The 26,876-nt window shown below is 42.9% G+C and overlaps 1 protein-coding gene across 6 annotated transcripts in view; it reads left to right on the forward strand.

Moving 5' to 3' along the window:
* Positions 1-26,876, forward strand: part of ESRRG (estrogen related receptor gamma) — a 518,556-nt gene that overhangs the window by 13,298 nt on the left and 478,382 nt on the right. For 2 of the 6 annotated variants that reach the window (XM_059717757.1, XM_059717756.1), the window contains exon 1: positions 12,848-13,042. The exons of 2 other annotated variants lie outside the window; for them this stretch is intronic. The gene's annotated coding sequence lies outside the window, so the exon portion shown is untranslated. Of the gene's footprint in view, positions 1-12,847; positions 13,043-23,852; positions 24,140-26,876 lie in introns of those variants that run through there. 2 more of the 6 variants (XM_059717758.1, XM_019483171.2) reach the window with 2 other exon arrangements.

Consider the following 26,876-nt stretch of genomic DNA (forward strand, 5'->3'; position numbering starts at 1 on the left):
TCTTGTATTCTCTCCCTTTTGCCCCTGTTGTGTTTTACTCTCATACGTGGCATCTCATTTTGTGTGGGCTCTTTGGTTTGTACAGTGCTTTGCAAAAAGAGTCTGTCTGCTAGGTGCTGCTATCACACAAGTTGTTCTTGCAGAGAAGGCAAAATTCTGTTCTCATCTACGGCAGTATAATTTTGAACTATCTTTGAGCAAGCTACTGAGCATCTTCAACTCCCACTTAACCTCAATGGAAGTGGAGGCCACTCAGCACCTCCCAGGACTGAGCCCCACTAGTTTTCTGTATTGCCCAGAAATTGCTTTGACTGGTCTCAGCATTCCAATTGAAATTCCATTGTTTAGGCTAGTGTTAGAATGATGCTGTAGCCATGATGGCCCAGATATCACCCCCCAAAAATCCTTGCATCTCACATTGTTTACACTGGCCTCCATACACCTACCTGGGGAAAAAACTCAGGATGTCAATAATCAGGTTTGTTTATAAAATCTGAAAATCAAGGAATCCATGTCACTCACAATGAAGATGTCACAGCTGCAGCTCTAATGATACTGCAGTAACTGTTGAAATAGTAAGGGCGGCTAAATTACATTGCCTTTCTGTTTACAAGTTGAACAGTGCTTCCACATGGTTGAGGGGCTGAAATATGTGATGATGTGATTATAGAATCACTTTGCCAGACATTCTGCCCTGGTGCTGATTTCTCCCCGCATTATTGTATAAATGTTTATTATCAATCCTTCTATTTTATTGCTAGTGTTCTGTGTTTGTCATTACCATGTTTTCATGAAAAAAACCCCATCCTGCAACTTCTTATTTTTTCCCATATAAAGTCATAAGGCCAGATCCTCAGCTGGTATAAATTGGCTTGACTCCACTGCCTTCAGCAGAGCTAAGCCAAGTTTGACCAGCTGCAGATCTGGTTCTCAGTCTGTCATCCTGGGCAGCCAGCTACTGTACAAGCCTTCTCCATGAATGCTTGCATATTTGGCACAGTATGGGTCCAGTGTAATGGAGTATGGGGTTTTGAATGGTTTTAATTAGTTAAATATGATTAAATCTATTTATAATATATTTGGTAAAATAAGGCATTTGACTTTTCCCATAATTTCCCATGATAAACAACTTAATTAAAATATTATGTGCTATGATTTTTTTTTCTCATTCTCTCTCTCTCTTACCACTAGAATTCTGATGGAATTTCCTATGGGAAGACAATCAGGTCCATTTATATAACACCCAGAGACAGACCATGTTGCCTCTGCATTAAAAACAAATGATTGAAATTGTAAAAGGAAAGTGCCTTGCCAGCATTTCAAACTTATGAATGCAGCTGTGGAATTCTTAGTCAAATGACACTTGTAACATTGACTATTATACAGAAGCCTGACCATGTATTTATCACTTCATATAAAATACAGTATAACCTCATAAATCTGGCATGCTTGGAACCAAGTGCCTGGTGGAAACTTGAAAATTCCGGATTTTTTAAACTGGAGAGGCAGCCAGTTGTGGAGCAGGGGTGAGGGGGTAGCGGCAGCACGCAGAGCAGCGGCATGGTGTGGTAGATAGCAGTGGCAGCTGCCATGTGCAAGCTTCCCGTTCCACTGCTCCGGGACTGGCCACCGCTACTCCCCAATGTGGTGTATTTTTAAAAAGTGTTGGATTTTCAAGAATTCCAGATTTTTGATATCTGGATTTATGAGGTTATACTATACCTAAAAAGCCCAGGGAATAGGGACTGGAAATGAGGAGTCCCCTCCATATTCCCCAAAATGCCATAATCATGCTTCCTTTCTCTCCCAATGCATCTTGAACTCTATACTGCCCAGTGGCACAGTTACAGCAAGAGGGTTAAAGACTGACAACCCCCCTCCCCCCGCCAAAAAAAGAAGAAAAAAGAAAAAAAAGATTATGACCTGGTAGTTATATCACATATCACTTTCCTGGGAGAGGAGAGATTATTTGAACCCGCTCTGATTGAGGAAAGAAACAACCCAAGGTTGCCCACTGTCTGGCTGAGTGCTTTAATCATTGGGCTGTTGTGGGAGTTGAACTAGGTCAGTCTTTCTCAAGCTTTTTTGTACCAGGACCCATTTATAAACATCAATGGCCAGTCCTGACCCAGTAAATAGTTTAAGAAGAAAGCAGCCCCCTGGGCCTGTCGGTGCCTTTCACTCCTAATCTATAGCCCCCGGCCCTGCTGGTGACACTCCCAATCCACTGCCTCCTGCCCCAGGTGGCAAAACTTGTTGCTGCCGCTGCCACTGCTGAGACCCCCGCAACAGCCACATTGCCAGCAGCGCAAAGAGTAATAGACGGGGGTGAGGCCTGCACTGCCCTCACCATGTCAGCCATTTGGGCATCGGGCTGTGGCTCTACCCTGCTGCCATCGCCCAGCCACTGGCACTCCTCTCAGGCTGCCTGTGCTGCCCGCCACCCCACCTCGCTTCCAGGTTAGAGCCACGGCCTGAGGGGAGCTGCAGTAGCGGCCAGCCAATGGTGGTAGGGTAGAGCCACAGCCTGGCATACAAGTGGCTGGTAGTGGGAAAATGTGAGGGCAGCATGTCCAATCCCCCCGCTGGGCATCTGTTACTTCTCATGCTGCTGGTAGTGCAGTTGGCATGGGGGTCCCGGCAACAGCAATAATGAGTCTTGCTGCCCTGCTCTGCTCTCCTATGCTAGGTCCTGACTGCTGGGCAATGGAGGTGGCTTCTGCCCATGGTAGTCTGGCCAGGCAGCAGCCCTGTGCCTGCTTTGGGAATTCTGCCAGCCTGCAAAGGGAAACTCATGGTTTCCTATGTTTTTCTCCTTTAAAGAAGAATCCCTTTTTCAAGTTTGTTCACAACCCTTTCATATATTCTTGAGACCCACTTTTGCATTGCGACCTATAGGATGAGAAACTCTGGACTAAACGATCCTCAAGGTCCTGTGATTCTGTGATTACAGAGAGACACTGATCTCTGCCTCTTCCAACCAACCTCTAAAAGAAAATATGAACCTTCTGAAAGAGTGATATTTTTGGTCCCTGTCTCTGGGGAGGATTCCAAGCTTTGGATCCTAAATGGATGGAGGAGACGATTTTCTGCATTGGGGAACTAGGGTCCTAAGATTCAGAAAGGACTCTTCTTAGAGCTTGCTATTGGCTATTTCTAGGCAGCTCTTTGCTTAGTGTGCGTGCATGAAGCATGTAGCTTTCCCCAGGTCCTGCATATGGAACCTTCAGCTTGAAAAAAGGCTCGGGATTCTACTCTGGGGAGCAAGGCCCTAAAGGTTAGGCACATACAGTGGCGATGCATAGGGGGTACATGTGCACCCCCTGACTGGCCGCACTCACCGCTTAGGCGACGGGCAGGCGGGAGCATCAGTGTCCCTCTTGCAAGCACTGGCTGGGGAGTCAAGCACCGTTGCACTCCCGGAAGCGGTTGCAGCGATTGGTCACAGCAATTGGCCATCTCACAATTGGCCACGGGGGTTGCCTCCCTGATTGGCGGGATTGGCTGTGGGGGGACCCCCCCGCCCCCAACTAAAGTGGCACTAGTCACCCATGAGCACATAAGTCCTTTATTGAATCTAGCAATTGAACATTGTATTTGTTAGAGAGAACTTGCTGCTTATGACTTCTTTTTGCCACACATGCGTTATGTAGAATGTTTAAACTGCTTATGCCAAGGCTGTCTAGCTTCTCAGCAGTTGTGGGGTGCACTGTATGGTTGGTGCTTCCCCCATACAGCATTGCACCATACTGGCATCCCTCACCACATGGGGTCTCTGGGTCCCTCCAGACCTCCCACTGGGAGCTCCCTTGGCCCCACGGGCTGTGGCATACTGCCCTGCCCCCTGTAAGCAGTAAGCAGAATCTGGAGGTGGGAGAGGGAGCTCAAAGTAATTCATGCTAGCAGCAGGAGAATGATAGGGGGAGCGGCCCCTTGATCAGAAGCCTGGAAGCCACAGGTTAGACCCTCAGGAGCTGCATGCAGCCCAGGGGCTGCCAGTTAGACAACTCTTGGTTTATGCTACAAACCTCTTATAGGACATGATAGCATTTTATTTTGCAGCCTAGGCATCCATGGAAGTGCCATCATGGAGGTTCCTTGGAAGGCATGTTGAATCAGCACACAATCTCAGAGGTGTAGCTGAACTGCTCTACACCTGGGGCAGTGCCAGCTGCTGTTGTGCTGATCACAATAGCACAAGCCAGCTGCTGTTGCTCTAACAGCTATTTTGGCACCCCTCCCTCCCCCCCACACACACATAAAGGTGGTGACCAAGGCTGCTGCCTCAGTTGCTTCCCTTTCAGTGACACTACTGCATGTTCTGGTAGCCTTAGCCACAGTATGGCTCTGCCTAGCCAAACCCATTTTCTGTATCAGCTACCACTGAGATCTGCTTTGGAGGTTCTGGGAAGCCTGTAGGGGCTTGCACTGACTCATCTAAGATGTAAATGACTCAGGGTCATGGAATGCTATGTTATATCTATACATGCAAGTACCAAAACCATTGCCTATTTTGCTGGATATACTATTTATAACATGGTAAATGTCAGGGCTTATAGTGCATTAACATTTTAGATGGTGTTTGCTAATAGTTTCATAATGCAAAATAGCCTGGTCAGGAGTTTGATAGACCCTTATTCAAGGCATGGACAATGTGCACAATGTGCACAAAGCCCTGTTATAATTACAGTCTACACCCAAAGGGGAGTGAAAAGTGTGCTCTCTCTATGTGTTTCAAAGGGGCAGGAGTTGATGAAGCCTCCTATACCCTCTGCACATATTTATAGAATAAGCTCACATTTGGGTGCTCCGTGCACACCAAGCAGTTTCAGCAGAGATTTTGATTTCTTTGGGCACATCTACACAAGATGCTACTGCACAGTGGTTACTGAGCATTTTAGTACTTGTATAAGCAGGTACTAAATACATGTGCAGTAACTGGAGTTACTGCACAGTAGAGCTGGCAAATGTTTTAAGCAACGCTACTGTGCAGTAGCCTAATAATACTGCACAGTAGCATATTAGCACTCTGTGTTCTGTGACACGCACAGTATTATTTGGCAGCACAGTCAGCGGCTCATGTAGATGCACCCTTTAAATGGAATTGCACACTGATCTTCTGATGTATGCATGAGGGAAGCAGGGTGGGGAATGTTGCATCGAACTAGTGTTCAGGATAGTGTCTAAAAATTACGATTTGTCGCCCTTAGCAGCATCAAATGTAATTGACTATTTTCCTGTGTAAGTGAATTGCAGTGTTTGTGAATAATGCCAGGTTGACACCACTAGAAATCAGAAGAGAAGAAAAACATCTCCAGAAGCAGCTCCATCTTAGTACCCACTTGGATGGCAGTCTATCTGCCAAGCGGATCAGGAAGTATGCCAGTTAGTGCCAATTGGGACAGTAGATTTTGCCTATTATGAATACGACTCAGACCATTACATTTATGTTGTATTATTATCTCCTGATGGCAGTTTGGCAACTTGCATTGTTACCCTGCTGAGCAGATTCTAATCTTCTTACCAAATCACTGGGTTATCCAGCTCTCTGAATACCAGGCTAGAGTATATGAGAGAGAGGACCAAACTGTGGGATTTAAATATGAACCTGACATTTCTAAGGATGCTTAGATCCAGTATTTATGTGGGCCCCACACCTCAAATTCTGATTTGTAATGTACAGTTTCCCCACCAAGTTTTTTTTTTGAATTGCACATTGAATTAAAGCAGGTTAGAAGCTGCATGTCTAAAATGTGGTATGTTTGCATGGTATGATGAAGTATGAGCCCGTTGTTTCTGATTCGGTCATGTTTACATAGCATGGGCATTAGTAACACATGCGTCTTCTTCCCTGCAGAATTAAACCAATGTAAATTTGCGTGACTCAGGGATTTCTTTCAATGCCCATGTGTAAACTCCCATTAAAGATGCTTATGCTTCAGAAGAAGAAGAATATAGTGTTTAGTATTAATGTTTAATGCATATTTCACCTTGTTGGTACAGAAAGAAAATGAGTCAGTGGTTTGTTAAGACAAATGTTAGGTAACAACATCACCAGCCCACTCTGACAGATCCTTCATTTTACTGCATTGAGTGTGCACTGGGGTTTCTTTTTGTGGGGTTTCCATTGAGTCAACTGTTTATTTTCTTCAGTGATTTCCTGATGTTAATTCCAGCCATGAAAACCCCATTTGTTGTGTCTCCAATTCTTCGGGGTTCTTCAATGGGAGTGGAGCTTGAAAATATAGTTTTGAGGACATCCTGAAGCATGCAAGGTTCAGTATACAAGGATCTTACCCCAATGTTTGCAAGGTTTCATATCATTATATGATTTCATACCAGGGCTGCTCACACGGTGGTCAGGAGCCCCATTATCTTCAATGTTAATTCTTGCCTGAGTCCAAACAGCAGGATGAGGCCTGCAGTTAACACCTAAACTACCATATTTGCTCAAATATAAGACAGCCCTGAATATAAGATGATCCCCACCCCCAATAATTAGATTCTATCAAAAATGTATAAATGTTATAAATTTCCAGGTATATAATTTAATTATTACAGGTTTGCATTGAATTTGTCCTCCACCCACTGCTACAGCAGGAAAATAAATCTGGGGGGGGGGGTCAGGTGCCCCCCTTGTCCTTTGCCCCCCACCAGCCTCTTCTTCCTGAAGCCCCTTCCCCCCCACCCTTACTGTCAGATCCTATTCTCCCTGAGCATATGGAAGTGAGAGGCAAATTTGAAAAGACTGACCTTGAAATAAACATACCTGTAGTAATTTGCATGTAGTACCCCTTGCCTTAAGGTAAAATTCATCAATTCTGGATTAACTATTCTGAAATTACTGCAAATTTTAGCACAGGTACTCCATAAACACACTTTTAAGTAGTACTTTTGTACCTACTCATATATACAAGCTATGCATGACATTAGTCTAAAACCAAAAGGCTCATGATTTATCATATAATTCCTGGGCCTGGGCCCTAGTAGAGTCAACAGCATTTCAAGCTGTTTTGACCCCACAGCTCAGCACTGCTCAGTATTGTGTGTACTCCAGATTATGCCCCCCCGACATTAGGATACATATCCTAATTAGCCCCCCACTCATGACTACAACTGGATGTTCTTGTTACAAGTCCTGGGATGCTCCAAAAATTTATATGCAGATGAGGCACAGGGCAACTTGGTCCAGCTCTACCTCATGGAGGGCAGGCCCACAGTAACATATGCCACAGGCTAAGAGAGGGGGTGACAGAGGGATTCTGGGTGAGTTGTTTGGGGTCCAGTTCGGTGATGTTTGCCAGACATTTAAGGCTGATGAAGAAACAGGAATCACTGGAAATTAGAAAGAAAGGCACGGCTTGGTGGTGGGAGTGCAGAGAAAGATGAAATTTCTTCAGTGTAGTGGCTCACCGTGACTTGGAAACAAAAGAGTCAGCACTGAGAGGGGTTGCACGTGCCATATACTTTATGCAGATGGGCCGCATTAACCTATTCCTGTGGTAGGTGAATGTATGCCCAATATGGGCCAGATGTTTTATAATCATGCTTAGCATTGGCTGCATTTCGTCAACTTCATAGTTAGTTTCCATGACTAAACACTTGCTGCTTTTGGCAGCAATTTAATGCTAGACAATGTATTTAATGAGATTTCCTTGTATGTGAATGTAAGACAGAGGACTTTTCCTCCTATGCTGATTGGGGAAAAAACCCTTGTTTGTATTTGAGTAAATACAGTACTTAACAGCAACGCTCTGATTCTTCTTTGGCTCTCTCTTTCATTTTACAGTGTGATTTTCTTCCATACAGTCTACGAAATCAGGTTCTATATGAAAGAGGTATGAGTAAGTGAAATTCAAACGCTCCTCCATCAAGCTAGGGCCAGGGGTGTAATGCAGGACCTTATCATTACCATTAGTCACAGCTAGTAGTGTAACTAGGAGTAGGCTCCAGGCTCTTACCATGGGGAATGGATGCAGGAGTCCCCTTGTTGTCAGCCCCTTCCATCCTCTGCCTCTCCATGGGAGATATCGCTGTAGCTGCTGTTGGGGGAAGTGTCAGCATGACCAGCAGACAAGGGTTTAACCCTCTTGCTTGGCCCTACAGCTGGTTTTTCACCAGAATTCGGGGTTTTAAATTACCTCTCAGAACCAGAATCATCAACACCTTCCCCCAAGCAGTGGCATGTCCTACTGGAAGTGGGGCCTGGTGAGGCTGACAAGGGGACTCCTGCCCAGAATGCAGAATGTACCAGTTATGCCTCAGCTCACACTTACAGAAGGAAGTAGTATTTGCAGACCCTCATTATCTCTCGTGTGGGGGTACTGGAACCACTTGATCTGTATATGGATCTCTGGCAACCCTCTGGCCTTGTCCTATTACAGCCCTTGGCACTAAAGCTGATCTGAAACTCTTTTCAGCGTGGGAATAGTTTTTAACCGCTCTATAAAGCCTGTATCTTCAGTAGGGGGAAAAATGTGTTCTTAACTTGCATGAATTAACTCAAACTAAAATCCTAGGGAAGATAAGGCAATTATCTAACTCAAGAACACACTTTTCTTTCCCAGTGAAAACAATGACCTACAGCTATCCAAGAAGTCCAAGTGCAGAGGCTAACGAAATGATTTTGAGAGATTTGCTCTGGTTTTTTCTACCCTGGGTAATTTCACTCTCTTTTGCTCATGTCCTGACCCCTTCATAACTCCTATTGGCTTTTTTTGTGCCTGTTTAAAGGGTCAATGTATTGTAGCGTACAGCTCATTTATTTTCTGTGATGCGCTGTTTCTTTTTTCTCTTTCTACATTTTTTCTCTCTCCCTCTTTCACAAATATGGTTCTAGATTTAGAGACTTGTTACTTTCTGGCAAGAAGCCAGCCTCTTCACAGGGGAGTTTTGTGGCATGAAACAATTTACAATGACTTTTGAAAAGTTTTCTGCTTACCATTAAATTACTGTATAATATTTTTTTGGTTGGAAGCTCATTTTAATTTTTGTACTGTTCCTATAAGCCAATTACGCTACATGTACCTGATTCTGATTCAACTCGCATGCATTTTATGCTGGCATTATTGCATGGGCTTCTGTATGGAGTTTCTCTTGACTAAACCACAGTAAGACAAACCAGAATTGGATCCCTATTCATAAGGTGCTTTCTAAAAGCCCTATTAATTCTGAAAACCATTTTGTGCAAGTCTATTAGAAATTCCTCATTAAGGTAATATTATTGACTTTTAATGGGTGCTTCAGTTAGACACTGCTACTTTAAATGGAGCATTGTATAAATACAAATGGATCCTGAGTTTTCAAAAAGACATAATGTTTTTTCCCCTCCTTTTGTTTCTAATAACGTACTGAAAATTCTTACAGTTAGGAGCCCAATGCTGCCTCCCAAGAAATGCAATGAAAAAACTCGCACTGACTTCACCAAGAGTAAGAATAGGCTATAAATATAAACCATGTTTGTTTTCTTTTGTAAGTTACACAGAGATTTATTGTGAAATTGTTCATAAATACACAGCTATTTATTTATTCATAAATACACAAGTACACAAAATACTCTCAAGTTTAAGATACTGAAATAACGTGCAAAGAAATGGAAAATAAATCAAAGTTTCATCTAAATTACCTTTACACTATCAACTGACTCCAAACAAGTCCCCTGACTTTTTTCCATATGCTGGACTACCTGTCACTGAAGGACTTGTCTTTGGCATAGTTTTTGCAGGAACAGTTTCTAGAGTAAATTTACCAAAGTAAATGTGCCTGACTAATTCCATGCATGGATACTCTTACTCCTTTTCAATATGGTTTAAGATTAACTAGAAAAAAGGCTGTCTTATTCCAGAATAAGAGTATCCACAGAGGGCCATTCCAGATTAATTTTGTTTTAAATTCACATACAACTTTATTCCAGAGTAACTTTCGTAGGTACATAAAGATCTCCAGCAAATGAAGATGCAACTGCAGCACAGGTACCTGTACCTCCGCTACTGTTAATCCTGGTAGCATGAATATTAATAGCAATAAAAATATCAGCAGGCTTTAGAATCGGTTTGCAACCTATATAAATGTCCAGGGTCTTTGGTGGGCTTTTATAGCCTGTCCTGAAATCCATGTCTCCACATTTTCACTCCTCTTGTTACTGTGCTAGTTAGATTAAAGCTAGGGCAGGTATGCCTATTCAAACTTTCATCTCCCATGTAGACATACCCAACATTTGGTATACGAAATACAGCAGGACTGGCCTACATGAAAAATGGCCGATTATAACTTATTTTATTCACACTGGGGAAGATGTAGTGGATTTTAAAATGCTTGCAAAAGTAAGCGAGGCTGCTCTGAAAAGAGAGTAAACAGCTGAATGACTCTATAGGCCAAAGTTAACTATGCTGAAAATGGGCAAAACTCCAGAGATTTCACCCAGGCTGAACCTGGGCCTATACGCAATGCCTGGCTTGCGAAGGCTGACCAGTTTCTTCAGTGTTGTTTTGGGAGATGCTAGCCTACTCATTTGCTTTCATGATATTACACAGATGGGTTTCTTCTGAAGATACTTACTTTAAAAATTAATTTGTGTACAACAGGCCCCACATTCAAAATCTGCTCAGATTCAGTTCCTGAGAGGTGCTGAGCAACAGTCACTTACCCCTGGGGGAGCCACAGTATACCTCTGACTTTTAAAAAACTTTCCACAAAAAAAATGTCTTGTTTAAAATTAAAAGAGTCAGGAATCAGCCTGTATATTATATTTCAAAATCCTTCTCAATCTTTTCAAGCAATCCATTCTTTTGCTCCAAGGCACTTTACCTGAAGGAGACTGGAAACATCTTGCTTGAATACACAGCAAAATATGTTTTTAAAAAATTCAGGCAAAATTGGCTTTCCTATCAGAAACTAGAAAATAAACTTGGGCATTTAAAAAAAGCCTATGGATGTCTCATATTTTATATTGCTTTCTGTCTATATTCTGAAAATATTGGGTTTTCACCATTTAAAAAAAAAAAAAAATAGGGTGTCCACCCTGAAAGATACAGGTATCACAATGAAAAACAACATTCTGTTGCCCTATTAACCCACCCTTGCAGAAAACTCTTTCAGGAAAAGTAAGAATCTCTCCTCAATAAGACAAGAATAGCAAAATTTAATGTACACCAGTTAAATGCTAAAAACATTATTAAAACACAGGCAATGTTCTTTTTTTTCCTCCCATTTCATATAAAAACCTGGGAAATTACATAAAAAAACCCGTTAATGCTCGTGTTAAGGACACATAGATAAAATAACAAAGTCAGGACATGCAAAAAAGTAAAATTGCAATAGCTAGATATTGGCCACATTAACACACCCGCATCATTTATGAATCTTTTTCCTGGTTAAAAGCATAGGCTTTACCTATTATATGACCTGCTATAGGAAAAGGTAATGAAAGGCACAAGGAAGTGCCACACAGCAGAGCTGCATTTCTGTTCAACTCAACTTCTTAATTCCAGACTTCTACAAGCAGGCATTTTCTTACTAACATAACCATCGATTTTTTGGCATGTCAGGCGCCGGGGTGCGCATGCCATTCCATTCGAAAACCCAAATTATGGTTGAGTTTGCAAAATCAGGCCTAGTCCTGCAAACACTGATGCACATGCAAGAAGTCCCATGAGTTGAGCGAGGCCGCACATGCATTCACAGGATCTGGGCCTTCAACTTCCAAAGGGAGAGGCGCCCCATTGGGCCCTCACTGGATTTATGCAAACAGCATTTATTAATGAACACACGCACGAAGCTTTTCAGAACTCAAATCTTTTTTTTTTTTTTTTCGGAAGCCTTGCAGCTGGTCGCGGTACCAGATTAATTGGTGGTAATCTTTGGTCAAGGCTGTTTTGGATTTTCTTTTTTGCTTTCTGTATGAAGAGCTTCCTCCACGTTCAAAATGCCAGCTCTGTTTCTCTTTCAGCTCTGCGGCGTTCACCCTAGGAGGAATGCTAGCGCTCCCTGAACTAAACGCAGGCCCACATGGATGCACTCAGAGCTCCCCCCCTCCCTCCTAATGGGCTTGAAAGCAAATTTCTAAGGGGCAGAAAGCGCCTTCTGAGCTAGGCCTAGGCGCTGCCTGCATCCTAGAGACAAATGCATTCATCTGGCATTTCTGCCGCTCTTCCCCTTCAGCGGAGAAAATGGCTCGTTGTCTTTTTTTGTGGCGGTGGGCGACGCGGCCGCTTCTTGCAGGAGGCACCTGCTCCCCCCTACCCCACCGCCGGTGCCCCCTTGATTTCCCCAGGTGGGGCTTGCCGATGACCACGGCCCTGAATGTCACCCTGAAGGTAAAATGAAAGACAAAAAGATGAACGCATGCCTGATTCCTCCTCCTCCTCCAGCAGCAGGAGCGGCGGCGGCAGCAGCACACACAGCGACTCCATCCCCGCGAAGGCAGCACAGCACTCGGAGAGCGCAGTCCCCCCCCTGCAAGCGGGCAGAGGCACACACATGTGCGCCTGCATCGCTGCGGAGCCACACGCGAGGCATGCCCAGAGACGTGCACGTACCATGTAGCATGAGCCCGGGGAAAGAAAGAAAGAAACAACAACAAAAAACCCCAACCACCAGCCCCAACCTGGCAGCTTCCCCCTTCTCCTGCCAAGTTATCATTGAGAAAACAGACAGGCAGAGTGACGTCCTGGGTCAGCCGGAGTGCGGACCGACTCTACCAAGGCAGCAGGGAGGCCGGGCGCTGCTCGGCGGCCCCGCCGCTGCCTGGCCGGGCGGGGGGGGTGCGGCGCGGCGCAGGGGGGGTGCGGCCGACGGCGGGGCCCGGGCCGGCGCGGGGCAGCGCGGCGGGGGGCGCGGGGCGGCTGCCGGGCGGGCTCGGCCGAGCCGGCACCCCCCTCTCCGGCGGAGGTCGCGGGAGCCCGGTTAGAGGAGGCGTGCGTAAAGATTTTGCAATGTCCCTGCATGGTGTTGTAGACTTTCCTAGCCAAGAAACCGGCTTCGGCTTCTTGCAAATCCCCGACGACTCACCTGATTAACCTGCCTGCGGTTCTGCCCGGACCAGGTAACGCGAGCCCGAGCCTCCTGCCCTCCCCCCGGCCCCGGGCACGTCTGCAGGCCCCCCGCATCTGGGGCAGGGTTTTTTTTGTGGGTTTTTTTTTTTTTTTTTTTTGCCGGGAGCCGAGAGGAGCTCTCTGACTACCCCCCCACTTCCTCCTCCTCCTGCTCCCACCTTCAGCCCCTGCCCCATTACACTTGCTGAGGGTCAGTCCCTAAAAATAATCCGGAGACTCAGACTCCTCAGACTTCAGCACCTAATCACCCCGCAAGGTCAGCTGCCCAGCTGGAGCTCTCGGCCAGTTTTTTTGGGGGGGTTGGTTTCGTTTTTTTGTTTTTTTTTTTTTTAATATTTTGGTGCTATTTTTATTTCTGCTGAGGGATCCAAACCCCAGTAGGTTTTATCCTGCTCCCCCCCCTTCCCTCCCCCCTTCCTTTGCCAAGGATCAAGAGCACTGTGAAAGTGCCAGGCTTTGCGGAGTTAGGGACGGGGTCCTGGGGTGGCTGCAAAAGCGGAAAGGGAACTTGGCTGGAAGGCACTGATCCCTGTGTAGCTGCTGCCCCGGCTGGCGCTCTGCCTCCCTCAGCTCCCCCTGCTCTTCCAGGGAGCTCAGAAGTTCATTCAGGCTTCCTCGCTGGCTGCTTTTTGGGTCCCTAGGGTGCCAGGAGAAGCCCCCATGGCACTGCTTCCCCTAAATGCTGCACAGAGTCAGGGAGAGAGGGACAGACCCACAGGGAGGGAGAGGAAGAAAGACGCTTCCCCCGTCTTCCTCTCCACCCTCTTCCTCCTTCCTTAAACATTTCTGAGAGTGATTCACAAGAGCCAAACAGGCCTGGTGGAAACCTTGCATGCCGGCGTTGGGGAGGGGGATTGTTCTTCTCATGTCTTTTCATTCCCTCTAGCCTCCTTGCTTCCCTGAGGTTGTGAATTTGCCACATGAGGCTGGGAAAGCACGTTTTCTCTGTTTGTGTGGTAGTGCTGGAATCAGTGGACGTGGACTTAGACCTTACCCACAAAGCAGGCATTTGCAAGCACAATGAGGGAGGATGAGGGGAAGTGTGGAAAGTGCATGCAGACCAGACAAGGTTCCTTAGGCAGCTGTGATCTCTTTTATTAGACCAACTAAATAGTTGGGAAAATTGTTTTTTTGTAAGCTTTCGGGTATAAACACCCTCCTTCACGAAGGCAGCGCATGTGGATCACATCTTGATGGCCCACCCTCCTGGCTCTAAGCATTAGGGTGTTTTTTTTTGAAAAGTGATCTCATGTTCACATCTAAAATATGACCTGCCTGCCAGGATTTTTTATTTATTTATTTATTTTTGCCCTGAACATTCACAGGAGCAAGTGGTCTGAGGATATATTTTGAACTGTTGCAGGGGAAACTCTCTGATTAGTTGGTCTAGCGGAGTGGTTTATTGCAGCGCCAAAAATCTGGCAGGAGGACTGAATTAGGAAATGAGCAAAGGATGAGAGTGGCAAATAAAAAAGATGAGAATTCAGATGCAAGGAAACTAGAGGGGGGTGAGGTTAGAATTTGAGGGGCTTTATTCCTCTCATTGTGATATTTTTACCCAAGCTCTGTGATTTTGATGTTAAGAGGACTTGAACAAAAAAAAAAAGAGAGAGACAGTACCACCAGCTGTGTAAGAGAGGGAAATTTGAATTCTCTTTAAATAAAAGCCAGTGCAGAGGTAGAACATAGAACAGCTTGGTCGTTCTGTAAGGGAGGTGCATGAGATATAGCAGGAAGTTAGTAGGAAAACAAGATTTGACATCCTCTGTTTTTCTTCCCCTTCCTCCCTCAGTTTTGCCCTTCCAACTTAAATATGAAGTATCAAACTTATTTGATGCGCAGTTGTTTCTCAGATTTCACTCTAAAGTACGTAACGCTAAGTTTAAATGTGAAGACCGCCCCCCCCCCCCCCCCAACCACACGCATTCAATTGTAAGCATGGGCATTCAATATTGTATTGCAGTTCCATAGGAAATACCCAAGGGCTTAGAATCAGGAACTGATTTATGTGATTAAATTCTTGTTCCCTGTGTGTAAAGTATCATTGTAACCACTTTTTGTGTGTATACTAGATTCTTACAGTTCTCCTTTAAGGGGACTTTCAGTTTCAAATATGCAAAGGGTAGAGGAAGGTAAACATGGCTTTTAACGTGTTCGGTATCAGAAACATAGCAAATAAATCAATTACATTAACAGTGTTCAATACCACACTTATTCTGCTATTTTTTTCAGAAATTAAAAGGTTACCACTAGAGCACTATATCCATATCTCCAACCTAGCAGCACTTATTATTGCAACAGTATTTCAATATTAAGTGATCTTAAAGATATTTCATCTTTCATTTTGAATCCTGAATTTGAATCAGCATTAGAATGTCAGAGCTGCAAGATAAGGTATAACAAGCTAAGTAGACAGCTGAAGGGTTCCTGGTGAAGGTGTTGCTGAGAAGGATATCTCGGTCTGTTCTCGGTAACCTTGTTTACAGGGACATTTCAATTGCAACCAGAATTTCAGCAAGAGGCTGCCTAGACTAATGTCTGTGTGTTTGAAGTTGATCACGAGTGTCTTTTTTCACTATAAACATACATGCCTTAGCAACACTCACGTAAACTTTTCTGGAAGGTTATGATGATTTTTTTTTTGTCTACCAGAAAGGCAGATTTTTGTGCTGGCGTACAGTAGAAAAAATATTTATGAAATTATAGTTTGGTTCGGTTTGATGCGTTAGGCAGGAGCAATTCATGGGTCTTCTTAATGTCATGTGTATAGGCTTTGATTTATTTGACTTAAGTGTCATGATTTATTAATACATTTTACAACATGCTAAGTCAGTTTGAGGTAAAATTTGAAAAATGAATATACTATAACAGGTAACATTTATGCCTTGATTTGCTGAATTTTAGTCATTCTGTTTTAAAATAACATTTGGAGAATAATACAAATTTAGAGACTTGGACTTAAACACCAGAAGCTACATTAATGAAGAAAAATGCTGTTGAAATACTTTTGAATAATAAATAAGATATGGAATGGTCAACCACAAGATAAAAATTTTACACAGTGTTTTTATGACTCTAAATTGGCTGCATTGTAAACTAAGCTTACTACTCTATTAAGTCATCCTACTTTTCAATTATTTAACATTTCTAGCCATGCAATTTAGTCTTCATTGTGCATATCAGAACATTATATATAAAGTAGTCGTCACTTGTTAGTTTGTCTGGGTTTTGTGGTGGATCAGGGTTTAATTTTAACTTATCAGGACAAATATTACGAAGTATGCACACAGCAAAATGATATGGAAATAGCCCCAGTCGTATGAAATGGGGATAGTTACAGCACTGAAATGTACCTAATACAATTTGAGATCCACTCACTAAGAAACCTTGACAGTATCTGCCTTCCAGGTACTGTGCATTTGGAAATACTGTATCTCCATTTAAATGCAGATCTTCTGTTTTCTCCAGGGGGCAGTTGGTGAATCTTTCGATTGAACCACTGGTACTAGAAAAACTAACTGAAGATTTCCCCATGAACAAGAGAACCTTTCAAGTCTGCCTGTTTGAAATAATGATTATAAAATTTCCTAATATTGCGGTTTTATATTGATTTTAAATGCCTTTTCAAAAATCAAACCAAAGGAATTGTGCCTTTTGCTCAAACAAAGCAGTTTTATGTTTTCACCTTTATTTAGGGGGCTTAGAAGATATAACCATTACAAATAAGTTCTTTGTTTTTACATTGGTATTGTGTTTGCATGTGAATTTCATCAAAGGGACATAGCAGTCTTCCTCTGATTTGACCTAGATTCCTCCTGATTATTCCTATACTGCCAGTACCTTGCTATTTCCCACTGTGAAAATAGGTGAGCAACTGTTGATGCTACGTAGCTGGGGCTGCATGGGCAATGGGCATATACAAGCGGTTAACTCCCTCCCTTCTTGAAGACTTCATTATTAGACCTATGTGAAAAAATGTAGCTTGACTGAAAAAGGGATTCAGACAAATATTTTTCTTTGCTTTCAGTTCATGTAGATTTGAGTTCAAATAAGCCAGCACAACCCAGTTGAACCTGGGAGGTTTGGGTTTTTGTTTGTTTGTTTGTTTTTGCATGTTGAAAACATGGGTTTTATATGATTGCAAGGATAAATTGGACCACGTTTGCTTGAAACAGAGGCCTGCTTCTGCAGACCCTGGCCCTAGTTTTAGTATAGGGTCATATTTGCCTACAGAAGGGGTATCAAATTTGTATGGGCCCCAGAGCTCCTATGGGCTGGATGAGTGTTGCTGGACTGGTTTGCACGCCAGAACGGACTGTTACCCCTGTGCAGTGCTTGCAATGCTGGATCTAGCCCGCATGCTGCACACATGCCAGATCCTGGGGACTGGCACTGAATGCGTGCTGCCCATGGCATGCAGGCTGGCCTTGGTGCTTCAGGCAGCACAGAGAGTTGGTCCAGAGCAACAGATGCAGCTGTGAACATCTTGTATCCCATGTAGCTCACAGGGCAAGGGCTGGCACAGGCTGGAGGATACAGGTCAACAGGCTGGATCCAGCCTGTAGGCCTTATGTTTGAGATCCCTGGCCTATACTGGCTGTTGATGACGGCTAAGTGTTCATCCACCAGAATTAATGGTGAAACTCTGTGGACAGAGAAAGAAATTGGGAAAAACACTCTTGTTGTTTAGACTTTGTAATGGAAATTAAACTTAAGTGACTTTCTTACACAAACATTCATATCTTGGTTAAATGAATCTATCCTGACTCTCCTCTCATTTAACACTGTCACTTGAGTGAGGTCAATCGAATTACTCTTAATTGGCAGAAGTATGAGAGAGAGGAGAATCAAACTTAACACTTTCCCCTCAAGTATACTTTGGGTCCTTGAAGAGGGTCCTTTCCTGAAAACCTGTTGTATGCCTGTCTTGCTTGCCTGTGTGTGTGTGTGTGTGTGTGTGTGTGTGTGTGTGTATCTGCATAGAAACTGATACATATTTTTCAATAGAATATATTGAAATATACATATATAGTTCAATAGAATACGTGTGTGTGTGTGTGTGTGTATACACACACACAGAGCTCAACTATATATATGTGTGTGTGTGTGTGTGTGTGTGTGTGTGTGTGTGTGTGTGTGTGTATATATAAAAAGAAAGTCACCCAAATATATATTTGGGTACAGACTCATATTAGAACCCAAACATGAGGGGAAAAAATGGAACTTCTCTCAAACAGCTTTTCTTAGGGGGAATCTAGTGGCAATTGCTTTGAAGCATGTGTAATTGATTACCATACATTTATTTTAAAAAGGAGACATAACAAGGAATCTAACATGATGTTTTGGAATATATCTTTTCCCCACAATGTTCTTGAGGGAAATGTAAGGTTGCAGGCATCATTTCATGCCCTGTATGTTTTTGAACATAAATCAAAGAAATTGTTGGAGAGTTATAGATGTTCATAGCAACTATAGCTATAATAAACACATGCAGTATATATTTTCTAAGCTATTTCGTAGGGGCAAAAAGCTGAAGCCGGCATTCTGTATGAACAATTCAACTTAATCAATGAAAATTTATTTCCTAGTTAGTGTGAATTACCAGTGTAGCATGGAGTCATACACCTTGGTTTAAGTTCATCTGATTTGAAGCTGTGGTTAAAACTGGGAAAGAATTTAAATTAGATTTAGACACCCAGAATGAGTTATCCCAAATGTCACAAGTACAGTGATGGCTGTATGGTAGTATTTATATCTCTATTATCAGTTGTATCTATCAAATTATTTATGTGTATATTGAATTCAAATGGTGTTGGCAGTTTACATAAATAAATAAATAAACACTGAGTTTTACACATGCCACAGAAAGTGAGGGTAATAAATAAATGGGGAAGGTGGAACGCTGAGGCTAGGTACAGATGTTCAAAAGGCCCGAAACAGAATCGATCTAAGTTATGTGGTTTTCTGAAAGTGGCCTATGTTAGACAGGCAGTGAACAGAACATACATTCTGCCTTTGGTGATGAGGAAGGAGGGGCCAAGGCCAGCAGGCAGGGGCCACTCCTGCATGCCTCCCAGCAGGCTCCGCAAGCTGGCAGAGACTGCTGAGAGCAGCCAAGCACCCAGGACACCCCTGATTGGCTGCTGGGCATGGACAAGCATGCCCTGAACTCTCCTTACCCCAGCTTGGCTGCTCAGTGCCCCCCCTTCTCCCGACCCTAGAACTCCAGGACCCTGTAGCTGCAGGCTAAAATACCTTTGAAACACCCCAGGAACTCATGTCCCAGGTACCTGCTGTCAGTGGCCAAGCCAGGAGGTCACAGGATTGCCTCCATGCAGGCCCAGTCCCAATGGTCTGCCCCTTTTCATCCTAACACACAAGCAAGCCTCCCGCATCGGCTTCTGCTCGGGGAGGTCCATGCTGGGGTCTGGCTGGCAGGGTGCCTGACTCTAGCAACTGAGATGTGATGTGCAGCAGCCAGAGCCAGGTCCGTGGGGTTGTGCCAAAGCACTGGAACATGGAGGTCCCTGGCTGGGTGTGAGGTAGCCAGGCCCATGTCCATGGAGCTATGCCTGAGCACAGGGGCATGGGGGTCCTTGGCTGGGTCTGTGGAACTGTGCTTGAGCATGGGGTTATGAGGCATCCCTGGCTGGGCATGTAGTCGCTAGGGCCAAGCTCTGTGGTGCTGTGCCCGGAGCACAGGGCCTCTCCTGGACTCCATGTCAGTTCTGTGTGTACATTGTATGGTGCTTTGTGACAGGGCAGGGGACCAGCCCAGGGACTTTTGTGCCCAGTTTCTGGGGTTCATGAAGGGGGGGCAGACACCTCCTTCCTCTGCACACCCCCATCTGCCTGCACCTGGCAGATAGTTGTAGGCTGGAGGGGAGGGGAGCGGGGCTGGGGAGAGGGGCTCTGCTAGCTCTGTTTAGGGAGAGCTTGGGATTGGGACCTGTTTGGTGGCCGACTGGAGCAGCCAAGTGTGGGCTGAGTGCTAGCATGCCTTCTTGTGAGGGGTGTAGCAGGGTGTCCCAAAGAAGGCTGGGATGCTGGCAGACAGTGGCCTAACTTGAATTGATAGGGGATCTGGTACAGAAGTTCAATTCACTGGTGTAATCTAAATGGATTAGATTTGAGTGCACATTGATCCAGGTCTGCCTTAGAAAAGAAATATATATATATAAAGAGGTCCCTAAAAATCACAAGAGTTTTTTTTATTGGCCTTCTGTTTTTCCAAAGAGTTTAGGGAATATTTTTAACCTTTTCCTAACAGCTGGAAGGGCTAACACCTTATTTTTTTTAAATGATAGGTGAGATCCTCAATTAATCTCTTGACTCCAGGAGCTGAGGCTTTCAAAAAACAATCAGTATTGCAAAATTTATGATAAAATCATGAGAACTAGTACTATGGTTTAAGTACTGGTAGTATTGGGTCCTTTGTGATTTGTAGGTTAGGATTTTTTTTTTTTAATTACAGTTATTAAGGATGTTTCTGCAATTTGTATCTAAAATAAATGATCTTAATAAACAGTTAACAATAAGGGATTTAGAAATAGAGTTGCAACATTTACTTTTGGCCTGGTTTAGTCTGGCCATCCCATATATTATACAGTTAAGTCAGCCCTTTCCAAAGCTGAACCCATAGAATTAATTTGGTCCATATATTATTTTCCTACCCCACTTCTATACAATACATTTAATTCCTCTACCCCCTTTCACTTCATTTAGCACTAGCCCTCCCTGACTGCAGGATTTCACTGCCTGGAGTGAGCTGCTTGCTGCTACTGCTATTCTGGCCCCTACAACTCCCCCAACACTCTTTTTCTCCTAAAAAAACCAAGCGTCAGAAGCACTGAATTCCTTATGAGCAAGCAGATCAGAAGAAGCAAGCTGGACACATACAGTGAAGTGTGAGGAAGGAAGGAGTATATGAATAATTTTGTGGCACATGGGCTTTTCCTTTCTACCAAACAAAAAATATGTTGGGTCTTACAGTCCTTTCTTGCTCCTTGAAGGACAGAAGGAAAACCTAGGCAGGATTTCCCAGAACTGTTGGAGAAGGTCTCCATTTCTTACCTACAGCCTGCTACCCAGATGCTGCATCCTGTCTTGTGGGGACATTTCCTAAAAGAGTAATGATGAGACACAGAGGAAGAACCAACTTTAATACAGATCGTTTCAGACAGCATGGTAAAGTGGATAGGTCTGGGGGAAGAAACATTTTGCAGGTCTATTATGCTGGGTACTTGGGTTCTAGGGTAGCTCAGGCTGTGCTGTTATATAAGAGGAGTGCTGAAGGAGAATCACTGCATGTAGGAACCTGCATGTACAGAGTATAAAGGGAGAAGGGATTATGATAATCCTGGCTGGAGATTTTTGCAGCCCTAAGAAACCCCAACTTTGTTGTGTGGATTTTTCCACTCACCAAGTTTAGAGCAAGACAGCTTCTTAAATCTGGAATACTGGCCTTCATATCTGATTCAAGGGTGTCAGTTTTTGGCTGGGGATTGGATTTCTGTACAGACAGGCTTTTGGACAGTAATTTTCATTCACTAGAAGTCTTTATCTCCACTGAGACTTTGCTGTTATTTATAATTCGTTATTAATATAGTGTGTTCAGGTCCCAACTGACAAGAGGGCCCTGCTAAAGCAGGCACTGTGCACAGGCATAAAGAGGAGATTAAATCCTTTCCTGAAGGGATTGCAGTCAAGTCAAAATACAGTAGATCAACTAGACAAAGGGTGGGAGAAAGTCCTAAGGCATATACATGAAAAGACTGGAAACTAGACAGAGAATTTGTCCAAGGTTGTGAGAGATGACCATGCTGAACTCAGTAGTTTCTAAATTTTCCATCTGTGTCCTTCATCCCAAAAGTTATCCCTATTTTACAGATGGAGAAACTGATGTGCTTAGGCTCTTGCTCTCATTGTAGCCATCAAACTACTCCAGTAATTTGCATAGTGCAGAATCAGTCACTAAAGGGAAAATGGTTTCGTTCAAGGTCACGCAGCATGTCAGAGGCAGAGTCAGGAATAGAGCCCTTGTCTCCTGACTCCAGAGCTCTTGATTAACTAAGTCACACTGCCTCTTTAAGTGAAAAAAGACAGAGAGATATATGTTTCACCATTCAGCAGGACCTGGGGTGGGGGGGGGGGAAGGAAGGGCTATAGTCAGGGGACTCTTACAAGGAGACTCTGGACAGGCTGAAGCTATTTGGGGTAGGGTTGGTTGGAGATGATGTCTGTTGCATGTTAAAAAATTATCTTGATCTAGGCTGTTCCTATTATCATTCTTGTTTGGGTCACATGCCCACTTTTGTGAATAATCAGACTAATTGAAAAATGTAAAGAACAACTGCCCCCCCAACACCCAAGGACAAGCACTATGATTTTTCAGAGGGGCTGAGTACCTCTAAAATCAGATTATTATCATTATTGTCAATATGATTATACCCCTATTAAGCCCCTTTACCTCCTGTATGTGTATAATATGTACATGTACATTTTTTGTGCATGATACGCACACACACACATATCTATAATCTCAGTTATTTTGCTGCTTGAATTCGTGAACATGCCCTTTTGTTGTACTGCTAGTTTTGGTTTTTGCCCTTTGGACCATAGTTCACAATATTAGAAAAATAGCATGCAATATACTGCTGGCTGGAATAGTCAAGAGTGCCTGAGGGGAAAAAGATGGGTGTTGAATAATCTAAGTGACCATGAACTATATCGCAAAACCTCATCACAAAATACATAATAATTGTTGCTAACCAGACTCTAATACTGTGTGTTTTAAAGCTGCACCTGCCTACATTTGCTTTTGAACTTTGTGTTTGTAACCCAGGTAAGAGAAAATGGACCCTTTCTGTAAAGACACCATGCTGTTCGGTTGCCTTTGAAATGTGATGTAAACATTCTTCTTACATTACTGAACAAAGTCAAGGGCCAAATATAGCATAAAAAAAGCATGATTGATGATAAAAAATGATTACCTCCTAAAGTTGTGGATCCATTTGGGTTACTGCTCCTAAATATGGGAATCAATATAGTTCTGGTGAGCAAGTTCAATATGTTGTTACTCTGGTTTCATTAGTTTACTTGGACATGGGTAAGGCCCACATGCAGTTTAGGAGCTTCCTACTTCCCAAAAGTTTTGGAGTGTTTGGATTTGAGGCTTAGGTGAAAACTGATATCAAGTAAGGATTGGTTTTGCAATTTGCTTCTGGATCATAATTCCAAATCATTACAGTGTTTTGCGGTGTTGGAATTTAGGGACTATGTCAGGGTGTTTCATGTAGGACATGGTGGGGGTGGATGGAAAGGAGACAAATCCCACTCTTGAATTTTTCTGTATATCAGAATCAGAAAGAATAACTAGGAACAGTGTGACAGATGATACCGGGTTGTGAGGGGCAGAACAAATTCAGGGCAAATCCAGAATGTGTACTGCGCCTGTTATAATAGGTCCAACACATACCTTAGGGTGCAGCGAACATCTCATCATCTGCAAAAACTGCAATCAAGACAAAAACAAAATATACTGGGGCGTATTCTGCAGTCTTTACTCAGTCCTGACACATGTACAATTCCCTTTGAAGTGAATGGGAGTTTTGCTTCTATCAGAGCTGACTAAGGACTCCAGGATTCCAGTTCATTGTTAGAAAAATTACATGGTAAATATACAATTTAAAAAGTCCTCCTGGACATATGTAGCAAGCCCACTTATTTGAATTGTGTGAAGTTGTCAAAGGTTGCTTTGCTCTCCAGAGCCTGGCACTAGCTCCACTGAAATGTGATGCCATTGGTTTTCAGTAAAGGTTTCTTTCTGCAGGGCTGCAAACAGAGATCAGCTGCTACTGTGTATACACAAGTAGGGAGCAAATCAACCAGCACATTTAAGCAGCCTTTTTAACCCTGAGACTTTCCAAGATTTCTTCTTCACACGGGAAGTTTCCTTTATATTGTCAGATTTAGCGCTTGGCTCATGTAATCAGATCAGAGCTAGGATCATTGCTGCACAGTAGAAAGACTTCCTTAAGACATTTGTCCTTGAAACTGCACCAAACTCTTGGAAGAACCCAGAACCTGTAAGTATGTATGATTTAGGCAACAATAGCACAGTGCAAAGCTGCAATCAACCATTATACAGTATCCGATTAGTAGTGCAGTAGGGATTTTTTTTTAGATGTTATGTTACATTCATTTTCAATTTGTTCTGAGGAAACAAATCAATTCGGGCTTCTGATACAGTGACTTTGCAGTAGATGAGCTAGTAATATGTTTGATTTAACTATTTGTTGTTCTCATGTAGCTGGTGGGACAGTTATTATAGCCATCAAACTATTGAGAACTTTTCTTATATTATTAGACATTATAAATGTTTATATCCGTGTTGTAAATAAGTTTTCTTTTTGTTTCTTTTTTTGGCAACCCCACCCCAGGGCAAGCAATAAATAGCAAGGCAAATAGAATTAGTTTGTGTCATCCTTAAGTAGCAATGCAACCTATTAGTTTGCAGGCTTAATTTACTACAAAATGACATTGGACTGTTGTTTTGTCTTAATTGAATTCTACTCAATGCTGTCTATTTTGTGCTTTACTATCTTGTATGTGTCTAAGTTACTTTGCTGGGACTGCAGTCTGGTTAAACCTGTATTTTAGAACTATTTCTATTCTAAGCACATCCCTGCTAAAATAAGCGCTCAAGATTAAAAAAGGGGATGGGGGGAAAAAGCTTTAAAAAGGATAGTTTTATTAGCTTTGAAGGCTTGAGAAGGCACAACATGGATGAATGTCAGCTGTAGACTACATAGCTTAAGTCCCCCATGCACTAAGTCAGATCTCAACACAGCCACTTTTGCAACTACGACTAATAGAAGCCTTGAGCTCCCTTTATATAAATTTTTAATATGCAACAATACTTATGTTTATAAGATTAATTTCTCCCAGGTTAGCCTGATTGATAGCTGGATTGTGGTTTCTTAAGAGCTTTCTCCAAGAAACCCACAGAAGAGCTGCATTCCATTTAACCAGTGAATGTAAAAACTGGTAACCATGGATTCAGGCACCACTAACTGCCGAGTGCAATGACTTGTTGTAAACAATACAAATGAGCCAGGATAGCAGAAGCAACCAGACATGAAATGATTTTAATAGAAATTACGGTAAAGGTCATGTGATACTATATCAGTTTGTATTCAGTATTAAAGGGAAAGTATTTCAGTTTTTCAGGTTCAGCTTAAATTGGACATCTCTACCAGCTTCACTGTTGCACAAGGTCCACTGAAGGGAAAAAAATCTCAGGAAATGTTTCTGTTTAATTGAACGTTGCAGACCTAGGCTCGGATCCTGAAATCACTTATGCACATGCTCACCTCATATGAGCAGTCCCATTAAACTAAAATCAATGGGGTTGTTTGTGAGCTTAAAATTAAGCACATGCATAAGCATTTGTAGGACCAGGAGTTTACTGGGTAAGTCCCTGTGAAATGCATTTGTGTATTGTAAAAAATAGTAAACCACTGCTATATTTTGACAAGAATAACAGGTTATATCTGTCACTTAGGTTTTAAGTGTTATGACTTTCATGTCTTAGCCGCCCTTCCCAAAACATGGCTTTAATTTATAGCCTCTGTCTTTCTGGATAACTGATAAACCATGAGTGCAGCTATTATAATACAGTATGATGATATGCACATGCAGATCTCATGAGTAGTTGTGTGCCCTATCAAGAATTTCCATTGTACAAAATCTTTGCCGGCTCCTGGCTGTCACATGCCTGTCACTCATAAATTCTAACTACAAGCACGTCCTTTTCCAGGTGTGTTGCATGTATACCCATGTAGATAGATGTCTGTTTAGTCACTTTCCCCCTCCAAATCAATCTCTCCTCAAAGCCTCTTATATTCAGCATTTATTTATTCTTTAATCTAAATGTCTGCTTCTCATTCCTGTGCTAGCTACATAAATTTTGTAAAAGAGAGTAAGCAACAATAGTTACAAAGAGAGCTACCTAAAAATTAATGTAATATAACAACTTAAAGGAATATAAAACTAGGTTCACATTTCCAGCATCCCTGGAAAACCTCTTCCTGGGTTTAACCTTTTAAATCCTTTCCTGGTGATGTTGTCATCCCTCTATACACTTCCTTATGACCAGTTGCATTTACTTGTCAGGTCATTATATTGTCTAGCAGGATTAGATAATAAGCTTCATGGGCAGGGCCTTTATTTATTGTTTTAGAGTAAAGCACCATGCACATCTTCATTGTTATTTCTGTAATGATAATTAATATGGATATATAGATTTCAGCCAGAACATGTTTTGTGTTAGTTAGCTCCAGCTTGTTGGAATTGAGCAGCACGTGTCTGACATATATGAGTGCAATTAAAATAACTGCATATAGGGACATCCGGCTTACTTTACTTTCATGAACACCACTGTGGCTTATGTGAGTTGGGAGAGCAGGATTTAGCCCATGTGAATAGTGAGAGGCTACTTATGACAATGGACAGAGTTATTCTGACTTCTCTTGAAAAGGAGTGTATTTGAAAAGCTAGTAAGAAGCTCTCTAGTATGTCAGAAAAATCTGCCAAAAGCAACAAAGCACTTCATCATTGTTTGAATTGTGTTAAGTGTTAAGATGATTTCAGTAGTGCACAGATGCAGAGTAAATACAAAATTTTGAGGCAGGATAGGATGTTACAAATATCAGGTTGTCGCATTGCTCCTCAAAGAGGTGGAGGACTAAACAGTGAAGATACCAGCTTCCTGGCAACCCAAAATCTAAATTAAATGTTAAGGGGGAAAAATCGACACTAATA

The sequence above is a fragment of the Alligator mississippiensis genome, chromosome 1 (genome assembly GCF_030867095.1).
Source record: "Alligator mississippiensis isolate rAllMis1 chromosome 1, rAllMis1, whole genome shotgun sequence".
Lineage (NCBI taxonomy): Eukaryota > Metazoa > Chordata > Crocodylia > Alligatoridae > Alligator > Alligator mississippiensis.